At 37.7% G+C, this 27,728-nt stretch overlaps 1 pseudogene; it reads left to right on the top strand.

The window, feature by feature from the left end:
• Positions 1-23,811: 23,811 nt before the first annotated feature.
• Positions 23,812-24,805, top strand: LOC116809583 (nucleophosmin-like; annotated as a pseudogene).
• The last annotated feature ends 2,923 nt before the right edge of the window (positions 24,806-27,728 follow it).

Here is a 27,728-nt window from a genome sequence, read left to right as displayed (position 1 = left end):
GCTGACAGTTTGTTATGTGACCGGCCCTAGGTGGCTGGTGAGAGGCAGTGAGGAGGCAGAAGCCCAAAGAAATAAAGCCTGAAGAGGTCCTTTACATCCCTTGTAAGTTGGATTCCTAGGTATTTTATTCTCTTTGAAGCAATTGTGAATGGGAGTTCACTCATGATTTGGCTCTCTGTTTGTCTGTTATTGGTGTACAGGGATGTAAAGGACCTCTTCAAGGAGAACTACAAACCACTGCTCAATGAAATAAAAGAGGATACAAACAAATGGAAGAACATTCCATGCTCATGGGTAGGAAGAATCAATATTGTGAAAATGGCCATACTGCCCAAGGTAATTTATAGATTCAATGCCATCCCCATCAAGCTACCAATGACTTTCTTCACAGAATTGGAAAAAACTACTTTAAAGTTCATATGGAACCAAAAAAGAGCCCGCATTGCCAAGTCAATCCTAAGCCAAAAGAACAAAGCTGGAGGCATCACCCTACCTGACTTCAAACTATACTACAAGGCTACAGTAACCAAAACAGCATGGTACTGGTACCACAACAGAGACATAGATCAATGGAACAGAACAGAGCCCTCAGAAACGATGCCGCATATCTACAACTATCTGATCTTTGACAAACCTGACAAAAACAAGAAATGGGGAAAGGATTCTCTATTTAATAAATGGTGCTGGGAAAACTGGCTAGCCATATGTAGAAAGCTGAAACTGGATCCCTTCCTTACACCTTATACAAAAATTAATTCAAGATGGATTAAAGACTTAAATGTTAGACCTAAAACCATTAAAATCCTACAAGAAAACCTAGGCAATACCATTCAGGCCATAGGCGTGGGCAAGGACTTCATGTCTAAAACACCAAAAGCAATGGCAACAAAAGCCAAAATTGACAAATGGGATCTCATTAAACTAAAGAGCTTCTGCACAGCAAAAGAAACTACCATCAGAGTGAACAGGCAACCTACAGAATGGGAGAAAATTTTTGCAACCTACTCATCTGACAAAGGGCTAATATCCAGAATCTACAATGAACTCAAACAAATTTACAAGAAAAAAACAAACAACCCCATCAAAAAGTGGGCAAAGGACATGAACAGACACTTCTCAAAAGAAGACATTTATGCAGCCAAAAAACACATGAAGAAATGCTCATCATCACTGGCCATCAGAGAAATGCAAATCAAAACCACAGTGAGATACCATCTCACACCAGTTAGAATGGCCATCATTAAAAAATCAGGAAACAACAGGTGCCGGAGAGGATGTGGAGAAATAGGAACACTTTTACACTGTTGGTGGGACTGTAAACTAGTTCAACCATCGTGGAAGTCAGTGTGGCGATTCCTCAGGGATCTAGAACTAGAAATACCATTTGACCCAGCCATCCCATTACTGGGTATATACCCAAAGGACTATAAATCATGCTGCTATAAAGACACATGCACACGTATGTTTATTGCGGCACTATTCACAATAGCAAAGAGTTGGAACCAACCCAAATGTCCAACAACGATAGACTGGATTAAGAAAATGTGGCACATATACACCATGGAATACTAGGCAGCCATAAAAAAGGATGAGTTCATATCCTTTGTAGGGACATGGATGAAACTGGAAAACATCATTCTCAGTAAACTATCGCAAGGACAAAAACCAAACACCGCATGTTCTCACTCACAGGTGGGAACTGAACAATGAGAACTCATGGACACAGGAAGGAGAACATCACACTCCGGGGACTGTTGTGGGGTGGGGGGAGGGGGGAGGGACAGCATTAGGAGATATACCTAATGCTAAATGACGAGTTAATGGGTGCAGGAAATCAACATGGCACATGGATACATATGTAACAAACCTGCACATTGTGCACATGTACCCTAAAACCTAAAGTATAATAAAAAAAAAATTAAAAAAAAAAAGAAATAAAGCCTGGGGTTTACAAGAGCTGCTTCATGTTGCTCCATACTCAGGACTGGGGTCCAGATTCCTGAGAAACAGGGAAGCCCTCATTGATGTGTGGGTTACAGAGAGATTTTCTAATGTTAAGCCATCCTTGCATTTCACAGCTAATTTTGCTTGCTCATGGTATATTATTTCTATTATGACCCTGCTGGGTTCAGTTTGCTAATATTGTATTATTAACAATATTTATACCTATAATCCTAAGATTGATCTTAAGTTTTTATTTTTTGGTATTTTTTCTCAGATTTTGGTATAGAGTATATTTTCCTTATAAAAAGAATTTAGAGAGTTTAATTCTTTCTATTTTTTGAAATGATTTAAATAGAACTACACTCTCAGTATTTTGAAGATTTGATAGAAATTTCCTATAAAATTGCCAGGCACGGTGGCTCACGCCTGTAATCCCAGCACTTTGGGAGGCCAAGGTGGACAGATCACCTGAGGTCAGGAGTTCAAGACCAGCCTGGCCAACATGATGAAACCCCATTTCTACTAAAAATACAAAAAAATTAGCTGCGCGTGGTGGCTTATGCCTGTACTTCCAGCTACTTGAGAGGCTGAGGCAGGAAAATTGCTTGAACCCAGGAGGCGGAAGTTGCAATGAGCAGAGATCATACCACTGCACTCCAGTGTGGGCAACAAGAGCAAGACTGTCTCAAAAAAAAAGAAAAAAAAATTTCCTATAAAATAAAATTATCTGGACTTTGGGATAGTTGTAGTTCAATTATCTTTTTGTCTGTTTTTTCAGTTTCTCTACTGGTTACTGTTCTATGCAAGTTTTCTACCTCTTCTTGGAATTTATAGTTTTCTAGAAAATAATTTAATTCATATTTTGAAATTCACTGGCATATCACTTTATCTAAATTCTTTTGCCGTGTTTTTAATCACATGCCATGTCTGCAGTTAATGGTTTGTTTCTCATTCCTAATGTATTTGTTTATTTCTTTTTTTGAGGGAATGGAGATAGGAGGTAAAATTTCCAGATTTGTCCCCTGGGTATGGGAGTGGGAGGGATTAAGAGAAACGAGTAGTGGTTTTATCAATACAGTAGAAACTCTCTTAATCCAATATCCACTGACTCACTGCATTTATCAAAGTTTTTCACTCACTGTAAAATGTACCAACTGACCTGATGTATCTAAAATGTTCACAGTCATGACTTAAGTTTTTCATAGGTACCTCTCCCTCTCTCCCCAGCTGAGTGGTGGGATTATAAAACTGTTTATGCCAGTTGTGAATGTTATTGCAACTATACAATCTACTTACATATTATATTAACCAATGAATATGAATTTAGAAAAAGTTGTTTCCTAGAAAACTAGGTTGAATATTTTGGAAAGTCTTCATATTTTTTTTAATTGCTTAAATATTGCTGTTGAGTTAGATGTGGAAGAGACAACTGTCAAAATCAGGAAAGCAGCCAGGTGCATACCTGTAATCCCAGCTACTCAGGATGCTAAGGATGGAAGATCACTTGAACTCAGGAGCTTGAGACCAGACTGGGCAATATAGTGAGACCCCATCTCAAAATAAATGAGTGAATGAATGAATAAAATCTGGGGAAAAGCTTCAAGACACTAGGATTTAGTTTTCATATTACTTCTCAAGGGGTTATTTCTCTTCTCACTTTAAAGAAATTGAAAATAACAGTTATAGAAAATGCATTATGGGAATGGTTTATGTGAAAAAGATGATGGCACATTCCAATCAGTGGGCCCCGTGCAAAGAAAAGACTGCCACAAAAGATTGAGGAATGACTGAACGTTTATGTTTCCGGTTCAAATAAAGTATATGTTAATTTGTATGATTCCTGGTTTTCTTTGAATTTTTCAGTTAACTGCTCTTAATTGTGGTAGTAAGAGTTTCTACTGGACATTAACTACTTTTGTTTGTTATTTCTTTGTGTTTACTGTCCTATGGTTTAATTTGTCGTGTTTTTCTAGCATCTGGAATTGAATGATTAGTGCCATGGACATTTCTCATTTTTTTTTCTGTCCAGTTTCTTCTTCTTTAGAAAACTGTTCTTTCAGGGCGCGGTGGCTCACACCTGTAATCCCAGCACTTTGGGAGGTCGAGGCGGATGGATCACGAGGTCAGAAGATCGAGATCATCCTGGCTAACACGGTGAAACCACGTCTCTACTAAAAATACAAAAAATCAGCCAGGCGTGTTGGTGGGTGCCTGTAGTCCCAGCTACTCGGGAGGCTGAGACAGGAGAATGGTGTGAACCCGGGAGGCGGAGGTTGCAGTGAGCAGAGATTGTGCCACTGCACTGCAGCCTGGGCGACAGAGTGAGACTCCGTCTCAAAAAAAAAAAAAAAAAAAAAAGAAGAAAACTGTTCTTTCCTCTGCCACCTGTGATTCCACTGGGCCCCCAGTAATGGGATCCTGGCTCACCTTGGATAGATCACCTAAGATAACTCATTCAGACATTCTCTCCTGGGAAGCTAAATCTGGTGGAGACATTCAGGGATGGATGGCAGTTGTAACTGCGTCATCCTAATTTCAGCATCTTGAAGGAAAGGTCAATGAGTTTCTAATGTTCAGTTCTGACTTCCCTTTCTTTCCTCCTTTGATTCTGTGACATATTCCAATGGAAAAATTGTAGTCTCCCAGTGGACAGCTCATGGAGGGCTGGAGAATCCTTTTAATACATTCCAGGATCAGCTTTTCAGTTTTTTGGGTTTTTTTTGGCAGCTAAAGAAACTTAACAGAAGCACTACATTTATTTATTCTAAATCTTGCTTCTTTAATAATGTAAGTATTAAATGCCATGAATTTCCCCCAAGTACAATTTTTACCAGAATGTGGCATAATTATCATTAATATTGTCTAAGTAGCTTATAATTGCACTTTTGATTTATTCTTTGATTCCAGAGTTATTTAGGGAGAAATAGTTTTTGAGTTCCTTCCAAACTCAAAAACATGAGGGTTTTTTTCTGTTTACTATAATTTTTTTTTATTTTCATATATTCTGACTCTATCACCAGCACCTAGCATATTGCTTGGCAAATAATAAGTTCTCATTAAATATTGAATGAATGAATGAATGAATGGAGGAATCAGAGAATGAGACCTATAGAATTTCTACTGTTGAATTTGTTTATGTTTTTTTAGTCAATTTTGACAAAGTTTTGTAAATATCTCAGGGTAATTTTTAAAAATGTATTTTTTGTTGGGTAAACAGCTGTATATCTATTTGTTAAAACAAACATATGTTTCAGAGCCTCTAAATCTTTATGTATTTTTGTTTGAATTCCTGGTTCATAAGAAAACTGCATAAAACCTTCCATCAGGTTTTAAACATTGCCAAAAGTACAGATGATTATTTCTCTGAGCTAGAGTTTGAATCTTCTAAAAGCCATGAGATGGAGGCTTGATGGCCTGAAAGACATAGCCCAACCAACACAAAACAAGGATAAACAACCTTTAGATGTTACCCAGATTGCTTTCATTCCTCTGCTAAAGAAGAACAATAACATTTTTTTTCTGTTCTTGTCCAATCTCAAACTCCCATGTCAATCTAATTTCCTCGAATAAAAGGGAAGCACAAGAAGTTTGCCTTGTCACAAAGAGTCAAGGTTGATGGGCTTTACTAGGTGGCTGGTCCCCAGTGGGTGGTTACCTCCTCTCTTATTACTTCTGCTGGAGTGTAATTAGGGTGCCCAAGGATTACATCAAGTCACAATGCCATTAGATTTGAAATGCTAAGGGACCATCTTTATTTGTTTGTTTTTCTTTTTCCCTAATAGAAACATTAAACAGCAAGCAAGCATCATTTCCAGACAGAGAGAGTGCTCAGAGGAATCTTGCAAACATTACATGGTCTCCCTGGGAAGGAATATGGAGCTTGGAAAAACTGCCAGTTTATTATATTAATTCCATTTGTTTCCAATGAGAATGATGATGTTTCACATGGCAATACTAAAGAGCCCAGGCCCATTAAAAGAGGTTTTGCAGGGGTTTTTCTACTGCATGTCATAACTGTGGTCTTTGCTTTTCTTGTCTTTCTGTTTTTGTTTATTTCTGAGCTAAGGCTGGAAGATCACTTGAGCCCAGGGCTATGTTATTTGACATGTAAAGGTGTATGACTGCTATATTTTCACTGTGAATTATATTCCCATACACTAAAAATAAGCCTCTTTGTTCTTTTTAATGCTCTTGCCTTAAATTCTACCTTGTCAGACAATTTTGCCACCCTAAACTTTTTTTGTATTTATGTTCACTTGGTAGACCTCTCCCTTCCTTTTTCACTTAAAACCTTCTGATTTTTTGCTATTAGATGCATCTCTTATTTAAAAAAATCTTCTTTTATTTGAGGATCTTTTACTTACAAGAATGTAGCTACTTATATTCATTTTTATCTCATTCATGTCCTCACTAGTAATGTAATATTTTTCTTTTTCTGCAGTAATATATACTTTTCTACTCTTAATGTTGTATATTTGTGTTCTATCTCCTTTGTTTTATTAGTTAGCTTTGTCAAAATTGAATCTCCTTATTTTGGTTATTAACTGTTCTGTTTCTAATTTATGAATTTTAGTTTACTGTATACACGTATTCATTTTCTTGGGTTTGTCAATATTGGTAAAAGCATGGGTCATGTGTTTTTATTCTTTTTGAAATGTCTTTGATACGGTTTTGGGCATAGCCCATTAAAATGTGGATTCATTCTAGTCATTATAATCACTTTCTGAATCATCCTTAATTGCAGTTTTAATTTCTTCTTTGATTTCAGTGTTACTTAGCTGTGTGTTTTTCAGTTTCTATTTTAAAAAAAAAGAATTGGCAATTAGTTTGCAGTTTTATTGCATTTTGGTGAAAAATCTGGTTAATATAATGTCTCTTTTGGAATTATTGAGATATGCTTTTTAGTTTAAGATATTGATTTTTTGTAAATATACAATGGATGGTTTTAATAAATGTAATCAACAATAGCTAGCTACCTAGCTAGAGATACAAGCTCATTAATTATACTAATTTTTACATTCTTAGTGAATTTCTCTGCTACTCTTTTGGGACAAGTATACTAAAGTTGACTATTGGATACTTTTTTTGTCAATGTCTCCTCCTATTCTGAATATGTTTTTCAATATTTTGATGCTATGTGATTAGGTGAATAGACTAAATCATCATTCATGGCTGTTGTATCTTTACTGTAGATATTGTTCAAAATTTAAAGCAGCCCTCTGTCCCATTTAGTGACTCTCTTTATTTCAACTTTATTTGATATTACTATTGCCATCCCTACATTCTTTTTTTGCCCAGTGTGCCTGTATTCACCTCATTATTTTAAACCTTCTTACTTAATTTTAGTCAAGTCTCTGGAAAACCACATTTAATTGATTTTTTTATTCAACTAAAGCTGACTGCTTCTTGTTTCTAATTCTTCTATTTAATACATTTATATCCACTTTAATAACTTTTTTCACCCTGTTTTTATCATCTTATTTTGTACTTTTAAACTTTTTTTCACCTTTTTCTTACATTTTATTACATTGACCAGATTTTCCTATTTTTTTCTATTTCTTTAGAAATTAAATTTTTGTCTACCAATGATAATCTTCAGCTGACAATATATTTCTTTTGAATACCTCCATAAACTATGGGAGAGTTAGCAGACTCATGCTTTCTCCTTTCTTCTTCTCTTCCTGCCTACCATCTCCCCTTGGTTTTACCAATAGACACTGGATGTTCCATCCAGATTAATAATAGTAATGGCTATTTGGTTAATTTAATGTCATGAACATTAACTTTAAAGGACTATTTTCAACATTTGCATTGTTTCACTCAAGCGAATATCAATTATTTAGCTTGTTTCACTCAAGCTAAATTCAAAAACCTTTGAATTTTTGTTTTATTGTTGATAACCATCAATTTCCTATCCAATCTCCAGACTCAACTTCTTAGTTTGGAGCAACTGTCCATCAATACTTCCACAAGTAATTTCTACTAAGGATAAGTGTCCCAACATGCTGCTTTTTGTCCTAGCATGTACGAGACACCCTTCTGATGTCCTTGTGCATATTAAATATGACTTTATTGGATACGGAAGCCCCAGGCCATGCTATTTCCCCATCAAGTGCCATGATTCTTCTCTGTTGACTTTTGATATTTGGTATTTTTCAAGAAGTCTGGTGCCTACTAAATTGTTTCTATATTTGGAAGACTTGTTTTTAATCCCTGAATGCCTGTAAAATTTTTCTCCATGTCTCTTGAGTTTATTCCACCACATATGTTTGCATTTCTTTCTGGATATTTTGCCTGGTTCTGAAAATTGCTTGAAACAAAGCAATTTTTCATCTATGATTTGTTTAATCATTGCTGCTTCTCCTTTGCTCTCTCCTGCTTCTGAAACTTCTCTTTCATGTGAAACACACACATATATAATTCTCTGGATCTACTTTTCATCTTTTTTTTTTTTTTTTTTTGAGACAGGTCTCGCTCTGTCACCCAGGCTGTAGTGCAGTGGCATAATCTTGGCTCACTGCAACCACCGCTTCCCAGGCTCAAGTGATCCTCCCACCTCAGCCTCCCAAGTAGCTCGAACTACAGGCATGTGCCACCACACCCGGCTAATTTTTTTTTTTTTTTCTTTCTGTGGAGATGGGCTTTTGCCATGTTGCCCAGTCTGGTCTCAAACTCCTGGACTCAAGCAATCCACCAGCTTCGGCCTCCCAAAGTGCTGGGATTACAGGTGTGAGCCTCTGTGCCCGGCCATTACTTTTCATCTTTTTAAATGTATTCACATGTATTTCTTTCTTTAGCCTTTTTTGTCTGAGTTTTGGTAGACATAATATCATCTTCTTATCGACTCACGTAAGTGTCTGCTGAATGTTGCTTTCATTGCATGTTTAAAAAGAAAAAAATTGACTTACTTTGAAAAATATAAGTAACAGATTAATTCATCTTTTTGGTAAAAGTTGAAGCAATTAAAATACAATGAAAACTGCCCTTAACATCTTCTCAACTTATTTCCCTTTCCCAAAGTAAAAAGATATATATCTCCATCTTTTTTTCTGTGTATTTATACCCATATAGAAATGTATGCTTTCGTTTTTTTTTTTTTCCATTATTTATGTGGAAACGTTCTATTCATACTGTTTTGCAACTTGCTTTTTTCATTCAACATTAGGTAGTGGAGGCCTTTCCACACTAGCTTAGGTTAGGGTTTCCTGGGAAACAGAAGCTGAGATAGAGATTTGTGTGTAGGATGTTTATTGGTCACTGCTGTACAGAGTAACGCCCCTGGGGGAGTAATGGGAGCAGGCTTGATCAGAAGGACAAGTTCAACGGCAAAGCAACCACAACAAAGACCTCAGCCATCTTATGGGAGGATTTGGAGCCCTTCAGGGCTGTTCCATATAGAGGCAAGGGGGCCTTTATTCCTATACAGCTTTGAAAATGGATGTGAACTGCCCCTGGGGAGGGGCAGCTCCCCTTGGCCAAGGACGGTTCCTGGGAAGGGATTCAGCTTTGAGACATCAGTAGGCAATCCTCTGGGATGCTGGGGAAATAGTTTCTCCATCCTGAAGAGGGGATATAGACAGAGCATCCCAGCACCCACCACATGCTCCAATGCCTGTAGATCTGAAGGTGCAAAGTCCATGTGTGATGATTTTTAGACTGAGTGGAAGATTCAGAAAAAGAAAATTCTGTTCCAATAGCTGCCTGTTGTGAGTAATGAATCAGATAAACATGATGTCCATTTGACTGTAACTTATGTAATTTAAAAAAATGAACAGTTTAACAAAACATCAAAAGATAGAAGAGCACAATAAACCCCCTGAAGTGAATTCCCATAATTTTATGTTGCCTCAGCATTCATGTTTGAAAATAAGTTGGACTTTATCATACCAGAAGCTGGGCTAAGTCACCCTCAACACAATGTCCAGTTCCGCACCTCTTCCCAGTTTTTCAGTCTGGTTGATCTAGATATCTGCCTTATACAACTGCCTCCTGGTGACCACTTCCTCGAGGGACATATAGATGCCTGCTTGACTCACCCCACTGACTCCCACACCCCACAGGGACTGCACAGATGTGCTACAGTGACACCTCTGTTACAGTATGCCTCCACAGAGCTGGGGCCAGCTAGTTATAACCCCATCAATCGGACTTCCCACAGGAAACGCACCTGGGTAATGCGTGTTACCAGCTCCCCATTGGCCCTGTGAGGAGGGCTGCCCTTTTCTCTGGGATCTGTAAGTAATGCACTGCTTCTGTTACTTCCTGTGGTTTGTTGAGTGGCTTTCCCTCTGTCTCGTGTCTCCCCTGACTGATATACCTGGACCTAACTTCTTTTTCTCTTTTTATTCTTTTATATATTTATTAGATAAGCAACAACAAAAAAATGACGCTATAATCCTACCCTTTAAAGGTAACCACTAATGATGGGGAAAAGGTGATAACAGTTTTAGTTAACATTTATTTGATTACTGTTGGACATTTTTCACATTTTATTTTCTATTTGTATTTCTACTTGTAAAATGCCTACTCATGTACTATGCCTATTTTTCCATTGGGCTTTTGATCATTTGTTTCTTTATTTGCAAGCACTTTCTATTCATTAGGGGTATAAATCATTTGTTATATTAAGTTGCAAATAGGTTTCCCAGTTACATGGCTCTTCTCAAAGTCTTCAGAGTGGCTAGTAAAATGAAAAATATGACAGCTGGGAGAGCACTCAGGACTGCTGCTTTAGGGACCAGAACATGCCACCTCTGAAACAATTCCTTCATTTATGATACTGAAGTTATTGTCAACCAGTCAATCTGCAAGTCACTTTTACCAAATAAATTGTTTTGTGTAAATATTTGATATCATTAAAAAATTTTTTTTTCTGCTCCCACTCCACCAGGAGATATCATTTAACAGATAATTTATACAACTGGAGTTTACTAGTGTGAGTTGCATCAGGGCTTTCTTAGAGAACGGCTATCTTGGAAGGAATAAGGCAGACAGAAGTCAGACAAGAGCCACAAAAGCATCTGCCAGTATGAACAAGTTTCCCATGAGTCGTGGGTTGGACACTGAGGCATTAGGCCATCCACAGGTATCCTGCCAGAGGCACACTCTAAGCACTCCCAACTGTCAGGGCAGGGCTAGCGCTTACAGCCCGTCTTCAAAGGGAGACCTCAAGACCAAACAAAGAAAACTACAACACCTCCATATCACCAGCAGCCAGATTCAGTAATAATCAAGATTTTGCAACATTTTCTTTATCTATTCCTTTTTTCTCTTTTGTTGAGATATTTTAAAACAATACCAGCCATCATGTCATTTGTGATTTGTGTGTGTGTGTGTGTGTGTGTGTGTGTGTGGTGTGTTTTGAGATACAGTCTCACTCTGTCACCCAGGCTGGAGTGCGGTGGTGCAATCTCAGCTCACTGCAACCTCCGTCTCCTGGGCCCAAGTGATCCTCCCACCTTGGCGTCCCAAGTAGCTGGGACTATAGGTGCGTGCCACCACACCTGACTAACTTTCTTATTTTTGTAGAGATGGGGTTTCACTATATGTCCCAGGCTGGTCTCGAGCTCCTGGAATCAAGTGATCCTCCCACCTTGGCCTCCCAAAATGCTGATATTACAGGCATGAGCCACCGCACTCAGCCCGCATTATGTCATTTTTATCCCTGGAATTTGAGGTATGCATGTCTAAGATTAGATGGACATTTTCTTGAATACACTATCACACTTAATAAAATTGACAAAAATTCCTTGGTATCACACAGTATTCAATTGTGTAGTCAAGATTCTCTGAACATTTCTAAAAATGTCTTTTTCCTTGGTTTGTTTGAATTAAGATTTAAACAAGTTCTTCACTTCCCATTTGGTAATTTTTTTCTCATAAGTCCCTTCTAATCTAGGGCAGCCCCCTTCCCTCCTTCCCTTTTGTTTTATACCAGTCGGTTGTCTTATAAAATATCCTGTACTCAGTATTTGCATCCTGGTGGTGTCAGTTAACTGGTCCTTCCTTCTCTCTTCACCCAGGTTTTCTACAAATGGTTACCTTTAAAGATTTGACTGGATTGTGTTTCACTTTTTTGGCGAGGCTCAATCAGAGGCGGAACCGTGGGCTTCCTGCTGCATCACATCTGGAGGCAGGTAATGTCTGGATGAACTGCCTTAGAGCCTCTTTCCTGATACTAAGACAATCACCACTAACAATAGTAATCACTTCAGTCTGAGCTCTCTCTTTACAAAGCACTGGGATGCCTTTGACCATCATTGTCTGAATCAGCTCATGCATTTAATAATCCACGAACCACATTTTTCATATTCAAGTCATCTTTTCTCTCATTATTTTGATTGCCTTTCAAAGGTATAATGTTCTCTCAAATTCTGTTATGCAGAAAACATATTTTTCAGAAATGTTGTTTGTATTTGGTTGTTGTTAGTCTGTTGTGTAGGGAGATGTTTTCTTTGATTCCTTGTGTAAAGTTCTGTCTTTTGAAGTACTGAATTTTGTCAAATGTCTGGTGATTTTCCTTCATTTGCTTCCTCTTAGAGAGAGAAGTCTTTCTTTCTCAAGTATGAATAGCAATGGTGATTTCAGTCCAACACAGGGGACATGCATTCCAAAGACAGCAAGTGTTACCGAACTGAACTGGGGTCTGCTTGCCTGGCACGGCAAAGCCAAACACTGACATCAGGATTGCAGCTTGAGAAAGTGAGGTGTTAATTGCAGGGCAGCTCATGCTCAAGACCCCAGCTCTTCAATAGCTGACAAGGAAGGATTTTTAAAGGTAGGGAGACAGAGGTTACAGGCAAAGCCATAAATCAATACACAAAGGCTATGCATTGGTTTGAACTGAAAAAGCAGGACATCTTGAGGTGGGTAGGGGTAAAGGTCATAGGTGGATTCAAAGAGTTTCTGATTTGGTTTAGGAGGTGAAGCTTTGTCTGAAAATTTGGGATCAGCAGAAAAGAATGTTAGCTTTGGCTCGTGGGCTTGACCTCCTCCAGGCCCCTCAGGAAGAAATTTTGAAGGGCGAACAGCAGTCAGAGTTTAGTCCCAGTTCCCCCTTATCGGAGGTCTGTGTGCCAGCAGATTCATTTGGTGGGGGTCTGGGTTTCTGAAAAACAACCCAGGGACATATGTTAAGATCCTATTCTTAGTTTTTATAGGGAGCAAAACATCTCCTGACTCTAACTTCCTTGGCTATTTTTGTTTGTTTGTTTCTTTGTTTGAGACAGAGTCCCACACTGTCGCCCAGGCTGGTGTGCAGTGGTGCAATCTCGGCTCACCGGAACGCTGAACCAAGGTTCAGGTGATTCTCCTGCCTCAGCCTTCCAAGTAGCTGGGATTACCGGTGTGAGCCACCACGCCTGGCTAATTTTTATATTTTTAGTAGACGCAGGGCTTCACCATGTTGGCCAGGCTACTCTCAAACTCCTGACCTCAAGTGATCCACCCATCTCAGTCTCCCAAAATGCTGGGATTACAGGTGTGAGGCACTGTGCTATTGTTTAAAACTATTATTACCTTCTTGCTTATCAAGTTGCTCATTTACATCTCAGGGTTAGGTAGGTGCCTAGAATTTCCCTTGAAAGAACTCAAGATTTTCCTTTATTTCCATACTTGGCAGTGCCCACAGGCCCCTAAGAAGGGTTCCCGCTCCAGCTCACAGGCATGAGAGCTATAGTCAGGAGGTGAACAAACTGCATTCTTTATACTTCCAAGCGTTCATAGGCTGAGAGTTGCCTCTTTCTCTGTGCCCCAATGACTGCTCTCACTTTTGGCTCCTCTCAGCTACGATAGTGGGTGCAGGGAGCTAGGGAATGGGGTATAGCTGGGCTTGTCCTGTCCACCTTCTGGACTGTTTCTTAATTGTTTTATATCTTTGTCTTGGAAATCAGAGAGGGAAAGGAGTTAAATACTGAACAATATTGCCTAGGATAGGCCACAGGAGGCCTCAACTATATATCTGCCCCAATTCCCACACCACAGTAGTTCTTAAACTTTCTCACATGCAAATCATGTGTTGGAGCCTGCCTTTCTACTGTGAAACTGATTTTTAAATATTATAACTGTGTTTATGAGCATTTAAAGTGTCAAATTCTGTTTTAAGCACTTCACCTGCTTTACTAACTACATCGTGACAACCCTGCGAGGTTGGTACTGTTATCATCCCTGTGGAGATAAACTAAGACAGTTCAAAGGAGAACAAACAGAGGCTTTTCGGGGCTTACTTACAGGAGGGAGTCTGCCCCCACCTCTTGTGTTTGGCAGTGACTCAAAGGCAGGCAAGGAAGTGGGAAAGCTTTAGAAAGGGAGGCTTCAGATATGCTCTGTTGGCATGGCAAAGCAGAGGTTGCTAACTAGAAGTGGGGCATCTTATGGGATTTGTTAAGGGAGCATATGTGGCTTTGGCTTTTTCTGGTTGGTTCTGGGTTGGAAGGAAGGGCAACAAAGTAGGGAAGCTGGCAGTCATTGCCCACATCCTGACTGTTCCGGGCCTACTGCTATAGAGATTGAGGATCGGAGCTCCATTGTCATATATGGTCTGGCCATTGTCCATTTGTATAACACCCCTAAATTATGGCTAGGAAACTGAGGCACAAAGAGTTTAAGTAACTCGCCCAAGGTATTGTAGCCAGTAAGGGCGGAGCTGGCATTTAGACCCAGGCAAGTCATGCTCCAAACCGCCAGGCAAAACACCATAGCTTCTCCTGTTTGATCTGGTCCACACCCAGTGACACCCTGGCCAGGTGTGGGACCTAGAGCAACTGGCTTCACTCTCTGTGTCTCTGTTTCTTCATCAAGAAGAAGGTAATTAGAAAAAAAAAAAAAAAACCCAATTCCCTCACTGGGTTTTTATGAGAATTCAATGAGATTACAGTTGTAAAGTGTCTGGCATAGGCTAGACCCGCTGAATATGGGATCTTGCTTTTGAGAGAACAGGATTGCGCTTTGTAAATATAGGTTGCTTTTGAAAGTCCAGTTGATAATGGTTTACATCCCTAAATCTTTTTTTTGTTTGATTGCTTTTGATAAGGAGACTGGGAAATTGTATTGGAAACATATTTTAGGCAGCTTTTCTCTGAAAAGAATAAGGTGTTATGGCTATACATGCCTCCTACTAATTATAATAAGATGTTTAAAAAGTTACATATCATTTCTTCAAATCTTTTTCATTAAACTTGTTACAGATTGAAGCCATTTCTGCTATTTTTCTTATTTGGGCAGCCTCCATGGTGGCATCTGCTTTCTATTTACATAGCCAAACCCACAGACTCTGCACTGGTCTGATTAATTAGAAATCACCATAGCAGGATGGACTCTCTTCCTACTCTCCCCAAACAATGAATCTTTTTTTTATTTAGCTCATGTTCCAAAATTACAGCATTTGGCCCTTACAGTCAGCTTGTTTCAGGCCCAATCAGAGGCTGATATTTTGCCTGACATATTCCTGGTTACTAAAGGGGCCGCCTGAGCTACTTTGGGGAGTGAGGGACCCAAACAAAATATAGCAGAACCACGGGCCAGTGGGAGAGTTGAAGTGCAGGCAACCTTGATTGACATTTACAAGGGACTAGCATTGAGCTCATAGGGATAGAAAGCATAGGAGAATGAAGGTTGGATGTTTGCATTTAATTGTTGCTCTCCTAGGGAGTTATTTGAGCAGAGACCTAGTTCTGGCGCTGCACACACCTGCTGTGTAACCTGTGGGTGGGTCACACTTCATAGAAACTAGTACACACCTTCCAGGTTGCTATGAGGTTTAAATGGAATATGAAGCACCTTGATAAGCTCCACCCATCCCAAGAATGGCATGCTATTTTCCCAACAACCATCAAAGGTACAAAGATTCTACAATTGTAATTCACCAGTATAGAACACAGGCAAAGGCATAGATTTAGCTAAAGTTATTATCAAATGACTGATTTTATAAGAAAAAAAGAAAAATGATATCAGGGTTGATGTTCAGCTGCTTTCCACCAAGCCTCATCATCTCCATCAGCGAGCTGGACAGGCCAGATCCCAGCGGAGACAGGGAGTAGGATAAGATGAAGGGACTTTGAGTTTGTGCCTGACTATATTCCTGACTTTAGACCACTTTCTGACACTGTCTCAGTGTCTCAGTTTTAAGTGAGCCCAATGAGTTTTAAAACCTTTACATTACAGAAGAACAAACAGAGGTTTGTAAAGGTTGAGTGAATTGCATTAAGTTTCAACTTCAACTCACAGTTAATTCCTCAAGCCCCTGGGCTGTGACACACTGGCTTAGAGGGAAATGATATGACAGACTAGCCCGAGCATCAGGATTGATAAAAGCAATCTTTTATGTTTTATCATCTGTATTCCCAGGCTCTTCTATACCTTTTCTCTAATCCTCACCAAACCCTACAAGAAAAGTGGTTTTCATTCTGGTTTTACAGGAGCAAGAACTGCAGCCAAGAGGGGTTAATTGACTTTCCAAATGTCACACAACAATTAAATTCAAGAGACAGAATTAGGAGACAAGTCTTGCTTCCAAAGTAACTGCATCTTCTTTCTACATCATATGAAACAGGAATGTCTGGAAAGTGATATTCACTCTGTTCTGTTCGAAGCCAAAGGAATTGAACTATTGGCTATAGCAGTTCTTTGTCCCAAGGAGAGGTGTGGGCAAAGGAGAGAGGCTGGCAGAAAGTTTTGTCTATGTACCTTCATTTGGCCCTTGGATATATTACCATGTGCCATTTCTGCTTTGTCATTCTCTCTCATTACTAACTTTTCATGTATTATTGCCCCGGTGAACCTGTGAAAACTTGAGCCCAGGAATGTTCTTTTACTTCCCTATAAACCCTAAATTCATGACAAAGTGTCTTCACATAAAATGTTCTTGGGATAGCAATTCAGACGGCGCTGAAGAGGGCTACTCCTGGAGGCAGTCCGGAAGGCTCTCTCCCCACAGGGGGAATATCAGAGGGTAGGGGCTTTTTTCCAGCTCTAAGCATTAAGGACCCAGAAACTTGATCTAATCAACACAGACAGTGAGTGTGGCTTCATTTCTCAGAAGCTGAGTCACATTAACCATATTCATAAGGCTAATGCATTGATCCAAAAACATCAATTTATGGACTTAAATGAGAACTCAGTGTTAAAGTTATAAGAATACTTGATGCTTATTAAGACTTCTGTTCCCCAGATAGAACCGACATTAACTGGAGAAGTCTTTTCTATACTTCCTTGTCAACTCATTCTCATCCTAGTAGACTTAGTCTTACCTTGGATCTCTTAATACTTTCTGACAAGTTATTTTCAAGCCTTGTTGACCAGGGAGTCATCTTTTTTTTTTTTTTTTTCACCTTAGCTCTGTATATCTCCCATGGATCAATTAGGTGTTGATTTTATAGCTAAATCTAAGAGTGATATCCTTTTCATTTACAAGTCGTAGAAAGGAAGGGCATCAAACTGTAGGTTTTAGCTACTTGTAACACTAAGTACTTGTCACGTGAATAAATGACTCGAGTTCTGTATAGGTGTTCACCCTCACCATTCCAATGCAACCCTTCTTGTCAAGACAGCCAGTGACCACCATACTGCTAAAACTATTGGTTAGCTATGAGTCATAATCTTACTTAACAGCATTTGGCAGGTGATTTCTCTTTCTTGTCCTTAACATGGTTTCTTTATTTGGTTTCTATTTCAATTGTTAAGCCTCCTTGGCCTTTCTGCTGGTTCCTCCTCTTTTTTCCAATGACTTAACACTGATTACTGCATAGCTAAGTCTTCGGCTGTGTTCTCCTCTCCATCTAGTAGAATCTCGTAGTCTCATGGCTTTAAATCTATATGCTGATGCTTCCACATTTGTATCTCCAACCTCAGCCTTTCTCTATACAATAGGCTTATATTTCTGTCTAATTATTTGTTATTTCTACTTGGATGTCTGATGGACTGCTCAAACCTAGCATATTCACAACTAAACTCATTATCTTGCCTTGCTCCAATCTATTTCTTTCACATTTTTAATAATCTCAGTTGATGACAACTCTCTTCTGCTTGTGTCGCCCACAAATTTTGGAGCCATCTTTGATTACTGTCTTCTCTCATACTTCTCATTCAATGCATCAGAAATCTTCTTGACTACAACTGCAAAATATATCCAGATTCTACTGGTACCACTTTGATCTAAGCCATTATCATCTCTCACCTAGATTATTCCCAAAGCTTCCTAACTCTTCTCTTACTTCTGATATTGCCATCTACTTTTATTATTCTATTTGTAACATTGCACAAATATCACTTAAAAGCAATAGCCAAGTGGTGTCATCCCTGTGGTTAAGACCCCAATGTACCTCTATCCCACTCAGAGTAAAAGCCAAAGTGCTAACAATGGTCCTGTATAACCTGCCCACAACCCCTATTCCCATTACCTTTTTGGAGTCATTTCCTACTACCCTCCTCTCACCCTGCTCCAAACACGTTGATTTCCTTGCTTAACCCTGAACATGCCAGGGAATACTATCAAAGGGATTTTGCTGTGCTCATTTCCTCAACGTGGAATACTCTTCCCCCCCACAGATCTGCATGGCTAACTGTTATACCTCCTTCAAGTTTTTGCTTAAAGGTCACCTTCTCAAAGAGGTCTCCCATGACCCCATTATTCTAAATTGTACCTCTTCCACTCTACACTCTTGATTGCTCATATGTTGCTCTATTGTTTTCTACAGCTCATATCACCTTGTAATGTACAGAATAAGTACTTGTTTATTATGTTTATAGTTCATTATATCTCTGTTCCATTAACTAGAAACCCAAAATGAGTACCTTGCCTATAAGATTCCTTTCAAGTGATAACATCTCTATTCTAACATGACATATAGAGCAATAGATAGGAGACAATAGATAAGGAGAGATCATGTTCATGTACATATAGAGGGTGGGTAATTAAAAAATCTGAAAGACAATGTATGAATTTAGTTCAGTTTTTAAAATGCATCTTCTTATCTCAAAAAGCTTAGAAAATGTATCCTTGGGAACCAGTATGAAATGATGGAAAGAACAAGACTTTGAATCAAACCTGGATTTGAGGTCCAGCACTGCCATTTACTAGCTGCATGTTATGATGCCAGTTGCTAAACCTCAATTGTTCCATGTAAAACTGGTTGTCTCTATCTTGGCAGTTCCCAAACTATGTTCAATGAAAACTGCACTTTGATAGGCATTCTTTGGAAAATAGAGTCCATAGATACCCATATTTAGGAAAAGTTGGATTAAACAAAATTAAACAGGTTTCTTTTCTGCAGGATTTCTCAGAGGCTTTAATATGTTAATGTACATGATGAAAATTAAATTTGGTAATAGTGTGCAGTATTTCCAGTACTTATATAACCATTAAATATTTCTTTTTGTGGGATACTTTTAACATTTCTTGGGGCACCAATTGAAAAACGCTTATCTCACAAGATAGTTATAAAAATTAAATGTGTTAATATATGTGTAGTTAAACATTGACTTAGTTGACCTAGGTTGTTTACATCCTGCACATTGCAAAGATCTTCAGGACTGGTGTTTGACCAGCCGTTGGGAGATAATTTCTCAGCCCTTGGAATATACTGCCTGATAAGCGTGTCTTTGTATATCTAGGGCCTTGGGCCATGTTGTATCAATTTGAGCTCTGGAAGGGCTGGAGACTGAGAAGTAAGTTAGGGTCAGCTACGTGGATACTGCTTGCCTATGTGACTGACTTCTAACTAAAAGCATTTGACATCAAGGCTCAGGTGAATTTTGATGGCAGGCCATACTTTATATTCAGCAAAATTATCCTTTAGAAATAGGAAAAACTCAGACATTTCTAGATAAACAAAAATTGAGAGAGTTTGTTACCAGTAGACCTTCCTTACAAGAAATGCTGAATGTAGTCCTTCAGGTTGAAATGAAAGAACTCTAGATAGTAACAGTAGACAATAACTTGAATCACATGAATAAATAATAAACACTGGTAAGATAGCTGCATAGGTAAATATATAAGTAAGTATTCATGAATTTTATATTTCTTAGCTCCTCTTTTTTCCTATCTCATTTAAAACACAATAATTATGGATCTATATTTACTAGAGTACATGTTTTTCTTCCTCCAAAATTTTTATGTTGAAGTCCTAATCTCCAATATGATGGTGATTGAAAGTGGGGCCTTTGGGAGGTAATTGGGTTTTGATGATGTCAGGAGTGTGGGCCCTCAGGATGGCATTAGTGTTCTCATAAGAAGATCTCTTTCTTTCTAACATGTGAGGATACAGGGAGAAGACAGCTGTCTGCAAACCAGGAAGAGGCTCTCACCAGGAACCAAATCTGCTGGCAATTTAATCTGGGCCTCCCAAATTCCAGAATAGTAAGAAATGAATTTTTGTTGTTTAAGGCACTTAGTCTATGCCATTTTATTATAGCAGCCTGAGTTGACTCAGACAGTATATTTTTGGGGACTCAACAGATGAGGATATAATTTGTGACAACAAAAACACAAAGGGAGAGGAGCTATATAGAAGTAAACTTACCAAAATTAACAAAATAGATTGTTATAGTTGAAGATATTAATTATAATCACTAGGGCAACCATTAAGAAAATAACTAAAACATATATAGTAAAACAACAAGACAATTAAAACAGTACACTAAAATATCTATTTGATACACAATGGATGTAATGGAAGCAGTAATGGAGGAATTAAGGAATGGAAAGACATAAGATATATAGAAAACAAATAGGAAAATGGCAGATGTAAGTCCTTTCTTATCAGTAACTACATTAAATGTAAATGAGTTCAACTTTTCAATCAAAACACAGAGATTAGGAGAATTGATTTTAAAAAAACAACATGACCCAACTATATTAGGCTTGTAAGAGACTCACTTTAGATTCAAAGATACAAATAGGTTGCAAGCAAAAAGATGAAAAAAGATATTTCATGCAAACAGTATCCCAAAATGAACTGAAGTGGCTAATCTACTACCAGACTCAACAGACATTAGGATAAATTGTTATGAAAGACAAATAAGGACATTATATGATAGTGAAAGACCAATCCATCAAGAAAATTTAACAATTATAAATGTGTATACACCTAACAACAGAGCTTCAAAATACATGAAACAAAACTAACAGAATTGAAGGAAGAAATAGTTCAGAAATAATAGTTGGAAAACTTTATACCCCACTTCAATAGTGTATAGAACAACTAGATAGAAGATCAGCAAGAAAATAGAAAACCTAAACAACACTGTAAACCAGCTAGGCCTAGGAGACATTATAGAAAACTTTACGTAACAACAGCAAAATACACGTTCTTCTCAAGTGCGTATGGAATATTTTCCCAGGATAGACCATATGTTAGGCCACAAAGCAAGATTCAATAAATTTTAAAAGATTGAAGTATGTTCTCCGACCACAATGGAGTGAAATTAAAAATCAGTAACAAAAGAAAATTTGGAAAACTCACAAAGATTTAGAAAATGTAAAAGCACATACTTGAATAAATAATAGGTCAAAAAAGAATTCACAGTAGAATTTAGAAAATACTCTGAGATAAAAAACAAAAATAAAACAAATCATAGCTTATGAGATGCAGCAAAAGCAGTGCTCAGATGGAAATTCTGTGAACAACTTTCTTAAGAAAGATCTCAAATCAATAACATAACTTTATCACTCAGTAAAGAAGAGAAAAAGAAAAGCAAGCAGAAGGAAGAAAATAATAAAGATTTGAGTGCAAGTTAATGAAATCAGAAATAGAAAAACAATAGATAAAAATCAACGAAACAAAAAAATTGTTTCTTCGGAAACAGCAACAAAATTGACAAACTTTTATCTAGATTTACCAAGAAAAAAGAGAGAAGACTGAAATTACCAAAATCAGGAGAGAAAGTAGGTACTTTCTAGATGGTACTACCAACCTTACAGTACTAAAAAAGATTTCAAGAGAATACTATGAACAATTGTATGCCAACAAATTAGATAACGTAGATGAAATGGACAAATTCTTAGAGGCACATAAACTACCAAAGCTGACTCAAGAATAAATATAAAATCTCAACAGACTTACACTAAGCAAAGCAATTGAATCAGCAATTAGAAAAAAAAAAAACTTTCAACAAAAAAAAATTCAAGATTAGATGACCTCATTGGTGAATTCTACCAAATGTTTAAAGAATGAACACCAAAAATAGAAGAGAGAGGAACATTTCCTTGCTCATTCTGTGGGGCCAGTATTACACTCATACCAAAAGACAAAGACTTTACAATAAAAAGTAAAATTAGAGACTAATATTCTTTATGAATATAAGTGCAAAATCCGTAACAAAATACTAGAGACAAAATCTGGAATTGTATAAAAAGAATTATAAACCATGACCAAGTGGGAATTGTCCCAGAAATGCAAGGGTGGTTGAGCACAGGAAAATCAATGTAGTACACCATATTAATAGAATGAAGGGGGAAAAAACCGCCATGATCATTCTAATACATGCAGAAAAAGCATTTGAGAAAATCCAAAATTATTGCATAATAAAAACACCCAACAAACCAAAAAATAGAAAACTACTCAACCTGATAAAGTTCATCTGTGAAGAACCCACAGATAACATTATTCAGCATGATGCAAGAGTGAAAGCTTTCCTCTAAGATCAGAAACAAGACAAGGACGTCCACTTTTGCCACATTTATTCAATATTATGTTAGAAGTTCTAGCCAGGGCAATTAGCAAGTAAAAGAAATAAAAGTCATCTGGACTGGAAAGAAAGAAGTAAAATTATTTCTGTTCACAGATGACATGGTCTTATATATAAAAAATCCCAAATAATCCATTTAAAAACCCCAAAACATTGGTGCTCATAAAGAGTTCATCAAGGCTACAGGATATGGCCAGGCACAGTGGCTCATGCCTGTAACCTCAGCACTTTGGGAGGCTGAGGTGGGCAGATCATATGAGGTCAGGAGTTCAAGACCAGCCTGGCCAACATAATGAAACCCCATCTCTACTAAAAATACAAAAATTAGTTGGGCATGGTGGTGGGTGCCTATAATCCCAGCTACTCAGTAGGCTAAGGCAGGAGAATCACTCGAACCTGGGAAGCGGAGGCTGGAGTGAGCTGAGATCGTGCCATTGCACTCCAGCCTGGGTGACAAGAGTGAGGCTCCGTCTCAAAATAAATAAATAAATAAATAAATAAATAAATAAATAAATAAATAAATAAAAATAGTTTACAGGATACAAAATCAATATACAAAAATCAATCATGCTTCTATTATACAGTAGCAATGAACAATCTAAAGATGACATTAACAAAACAATTCCATGTACAATAGCATCAGAAAGAATGCCTAGGAATAAATTTAACCAAAGAAGTACAAGACTCGTACACTAAAACTGCAAAACATTGTTGAAAGAAATGAAAAAAAAAAGGCCTAAATATATTGGAAAAACATCCATATTCATGGATTGGAAGACTTAACATTGTTAAGAGGGCAACTATCCCAAGCAAGTTACAAATTCACGCATCCTGACTTCAAAACTCACTAGAAAGCAACAGTTATCTAAAGAATGTGTTACTGGCATTACAGACATGTAGAGTAATTGTGTATAATTGAGAGTCTAGAAATCAACTCACAGATCTGAGGTCAATTGATTTCCAACTAGGTGCCAAGATCACTCCATGGAGAAGGAATAGTATTTTCAACAAATATGGTGGGGACAATTGTATATCCACGTGCAAAAGAATGAATTTGGACCTCTGCCTCACAAGACAGTAAAAATTAACTTGAGACCTGGTGTGATTCTGTCCTGCGCAGCTGTTCTCTTGAGAGTAGTTGTTTATCTCTGTCTGCCTTCTCTCCCACCTAAGTGGGTGCCACTACTCGATGGAAGACTCAGTGGACATGGTCGTGAGTCCCCTGAGACCCCAGAACAATCTTTTCCATTGTGAACTAAAGGCTGACAAAGATTATCACTTTCAAGTGAATAATGATGAAAATGAGCATCAGTTATCTTTAAGAACGGCCAGTTTAGGGGCTGATGCAAAGGATAAATTGCACATTGTTGAAGCAGAGACAATGAATTATGAAAGCAGTCCAATTAAAGTCACACTGGCAACTTTGAAAATGTCTGTACAGCCAACGGTTTCCCTTGGGGCTTTGAAATAACACTACCAGTGGTCTTACGGTTGAAGTGTGGTTCAGGGCCAGTGCATATTAGTGGACAGCACTTACTAGCTGTGGAGAAAGATTCAGAGGCAGAAGATGAAGAGCAGGAGGATGTGAAACTCTTAAGTATATCTGGAAAGTGATTTGCCCCTAGAGGTGGTAGCAAGTTTCCACAGAAAAAAGTAAAACTTGCTGCTGATGAAGAAGATGATGATGATGATTTTGATGATGAGGAAACTAAAGAAAAGGCACCAGTGAAGAAATCTATACAAGATACTCCAGCCAAAAATGCACAAAAGTCAAATCAGAATGGAAAAGACTCAAAACCATCAACACCAAGATCAAAAGGACAAGAATCCTTCAAAAAACAGGAAAAAATTCCTAAAACACCTAAAAGACCTAGTTCTCTAGAAGACATTAAAGCAAAAATGCAAGCAAGTATACAAAAAGCATATTGAACAGTCCTGGGGACTACTAGTAAATTAAGCCCAAAGGTGGGGAGAAAGAAAAAGGAGAGACAAATATAGTCCACACTGAGTGTCATCAACAATCCAGACTAAAGTTTTCTATTTTAATCTCAATCCCCTTTTCTGATTTGCCACCCATGCCTCTTCAGGCTGGAAACCATGTCACTCTTGGTTCCCTAAAGCACTTTCTTCTGACTGCTGTGATTCAATGAACCTTGCCCTTTGCTTTCTATTACTTGTGCATTTGCCTCACCTCTGACCATGTTTTAAATCACGTTTGTATCTCCTTAGCTGCTCAATAAATATTTGAATGAAAAAAATTAACTTGAAATTGACTAAAAATATAAAAGCTAAAACTAGAAAACTCTTAGAAGGAAATGTAGATGTAATTCTTTGTGATCTTGGATAGGTAACTTTTTAAAATATAACAGCAAAAGCACAAAAAAATAGGTAAATTGGACTTCGTCAAAATTTTAAAAATTGTATCACCAAAGAATACTATCAATAAAGTTAAAAGACAATTCACAGATTAGAAAAAAATATTTGCAAGTCATATATTTGACAAAGGATCTAATAATAGACTATTTAAATCAATTTTGCAACTCAAAAACAAAAGACAGCAACCCAATTAAAAGTGGGCAAAGAACTTGAACAGATGTTTCTCCAAAGAAGATATACAAATGGCAAATGAACACATGAAAAGATGCCCAGCATCATTAATCATTAGGGAAATGAAAATCAAAATTACAATGAGTTACCACTTCACTTCCGCTAGGATGGCTATAATAAAGAAAAAAAAGGAAAATAAATTTTTGTGAGGATGTATACATATGACGTAGCAATTCAGTTCCACTCCTAGGTATCTATCAAGAGAACTAAAAACAGATGTACACTAACACTACCTTTATAGTAGCATTATTCATTCGTAGTCAGAAGTAGAAACAACCCAATCCCCATCAACTGATGAATGGATAAAAAAACGTTAGTGCATTCATACAATGGAATATGAGTCAGTCATAAAAAGAAAGAAGTAATGATAAGTGCTACAACATGCATGAAGCTTGAAAATATTATGTTAAAAAAGCCAGTCATAAAGGACACATATTGTACGATTCCATTTGTATGAAATGTCCTAAATAGGCAAATCCATAGTAACAGAAATTAGATAGTGATTGCGCAAGGCTAGGGCAAGAGTGGAATGTGGAGTGATTGCTTAATTGGTAAGGAGTTTCTTTTTGGGGGTGATGAAACATTCTGGAATTAGATAGTGGTGGTGTTGGTTGCACAACATTGTGAATATACTAAAAACCAATTGTACAGTTTACAATTGATAAAGTGGTGAGTTTTATGTTTTGTGATCTTTATCTTAATTTAAAAAATCCAAAATGAGGGTAAAAACCAAAAAAGCAGAAGCCATGGGGTCCAAGAAACAGGAGATACATTGGAAAGAGTTAGAATGATAGTGAAGGAAGTTCCTAGACACCCACTGCGCATGGAAGATAGAGCACAACCAGTTCAGTGGCTTCTGGGAGAATATCTGTGAGAAGATGAAATTGATATTGCTCCTGATGTGTTCAAAAGTATTGAGAGGAGATTTTGAAGATTGGGGAAGAATCTGAGCAAATATAAAGGAAACTAGGTGTATTCATTTGAGTTTTCCAGAAAAATGGAACCAGTAAGAGAGATGATGGATAGAAAGATACTCAAATAGATGATTAGATAGATAGATAGATAGATAGATAGATAGATAGATAGATAGATAGTAGATAGATAGATAGATAGATAGATAGATAGATAGATAGATAGATAGATAGACAGACAATAGATAGATGAGACAGAAGAAGGAAAGAAGGAAGGAGGGAGGAAGGAAAGGAAAAAAGAAAGGGAGAAAAGGAGAAAGATGAAAAGATAAAGAGATTTATTATAAGGAATTGACTCACACAGTTACAAAGGCTAAGAAGTCCCAAGATCTGTATTCAGCAAGAGACCCAGGAGAGCTGATGGTAGAGTTCCAGACTGAGTCCGAAGGCCTGAGAATCAGGAGAGCTGATGGTGTAACTTCCAGTCCAAGTTCAAGTCTGAAGGCAAGAGAAGACCAGTGTTCCAGCTCCAAGACAGACAGAGAGAGCAAATTTTCCCTTTCTCAGCCTCTTTATTTTATTCACTTCCTCAATGGATTGGATGAGGCCCACCCCATCAGCAAGGGCACTCTGCTTCACTCAGTCCACAGGTTCAAATGTTAATCTCATTCAGAAAACCCCTCACAGAAATGGCTAGAATAATGTTTAGCCACATAACTGGGTACCCATGGCCTTGTCAACATGACACATAAAATCAACCATCAAACTAAGTCAGTTTAAAAAAATAATCCAGTTATTAATTTCACAGAAAATAGTTGTGCATATCCTATGTGGCTCAACTGAGAATAGCATTTATATTTGTATAGTTATAATATCAATATTAAATATTGAATTAATCAAAAACTTGACATAAGTATAACTGGAGTTTGAGGGGAAGAGAAATTTGTGTGTGTGTGTGTGTGTGTGTGTGTGTGTGTGTGTGTGTGTGAGAGAGAGAGAGACAGAAAGAGAGACAGGAGATATGATATGATAATGGTGGGGCACATAGTAAAAAAGAGCTAAATCCTTATCTCTTATCTTCCATAGTGGGAAGTTATTTTATGCTGCCTAATGCTGAAAATCACAAGTAGTGCTAAAAATCATATGTTATTTATTGATACACAGGTGAAAAACAAGAGCAATAGTTAAAAAAATGCTGCAAAGGTAGCCTTTTAGGAATGGAAACTTGAGGTTGTATGTGGGGAGCAGGGCATTGTTTTGGTTCAGCTTGATTTTGGTAATAATTCTGGTAAAACAATTTGACTGTATAAGTATGCATGTATAACTTTGATTAAAATAAAAATTAAATTTAAGAAATGTATGGTATACGGAGTTGGAGAAGATCAAATCACAATAGCCTACTTTTCCCTGCTAATTTATTGTACTGTATGGACTCCAAGTTTGATTAGGGGAGACAAATTCTTTCTGCATGTGATCACATAAGTATGTCATGTGTGTCTGAGTACATGTGTCTGCACGTATGTGCATGTGTGTTCATGGGCATAATAAGATATGCTTATTCTTACATGTGCCAAAATGAAGAGA

The sequence above is a fragment of the Hylobates moloch genome, unplaced genomic scaffold, assembly GCF_009828535.3.
Source record: "Hylobates moloch isolate HMO894 unplaced genomic scaffold, HMol_V3 SCAFFOLD_1, whole genome shotgun sequence".
Classification (NCBI taxonomy): Eukaryota; Metazoa; Chordata; class Mammalia; order Primates; family Hylobatidae; genus Hylobates; species Hylobates moloch.
This window is presented reverse-complemented; position numbering and strand designations above follow the sequence as displayed.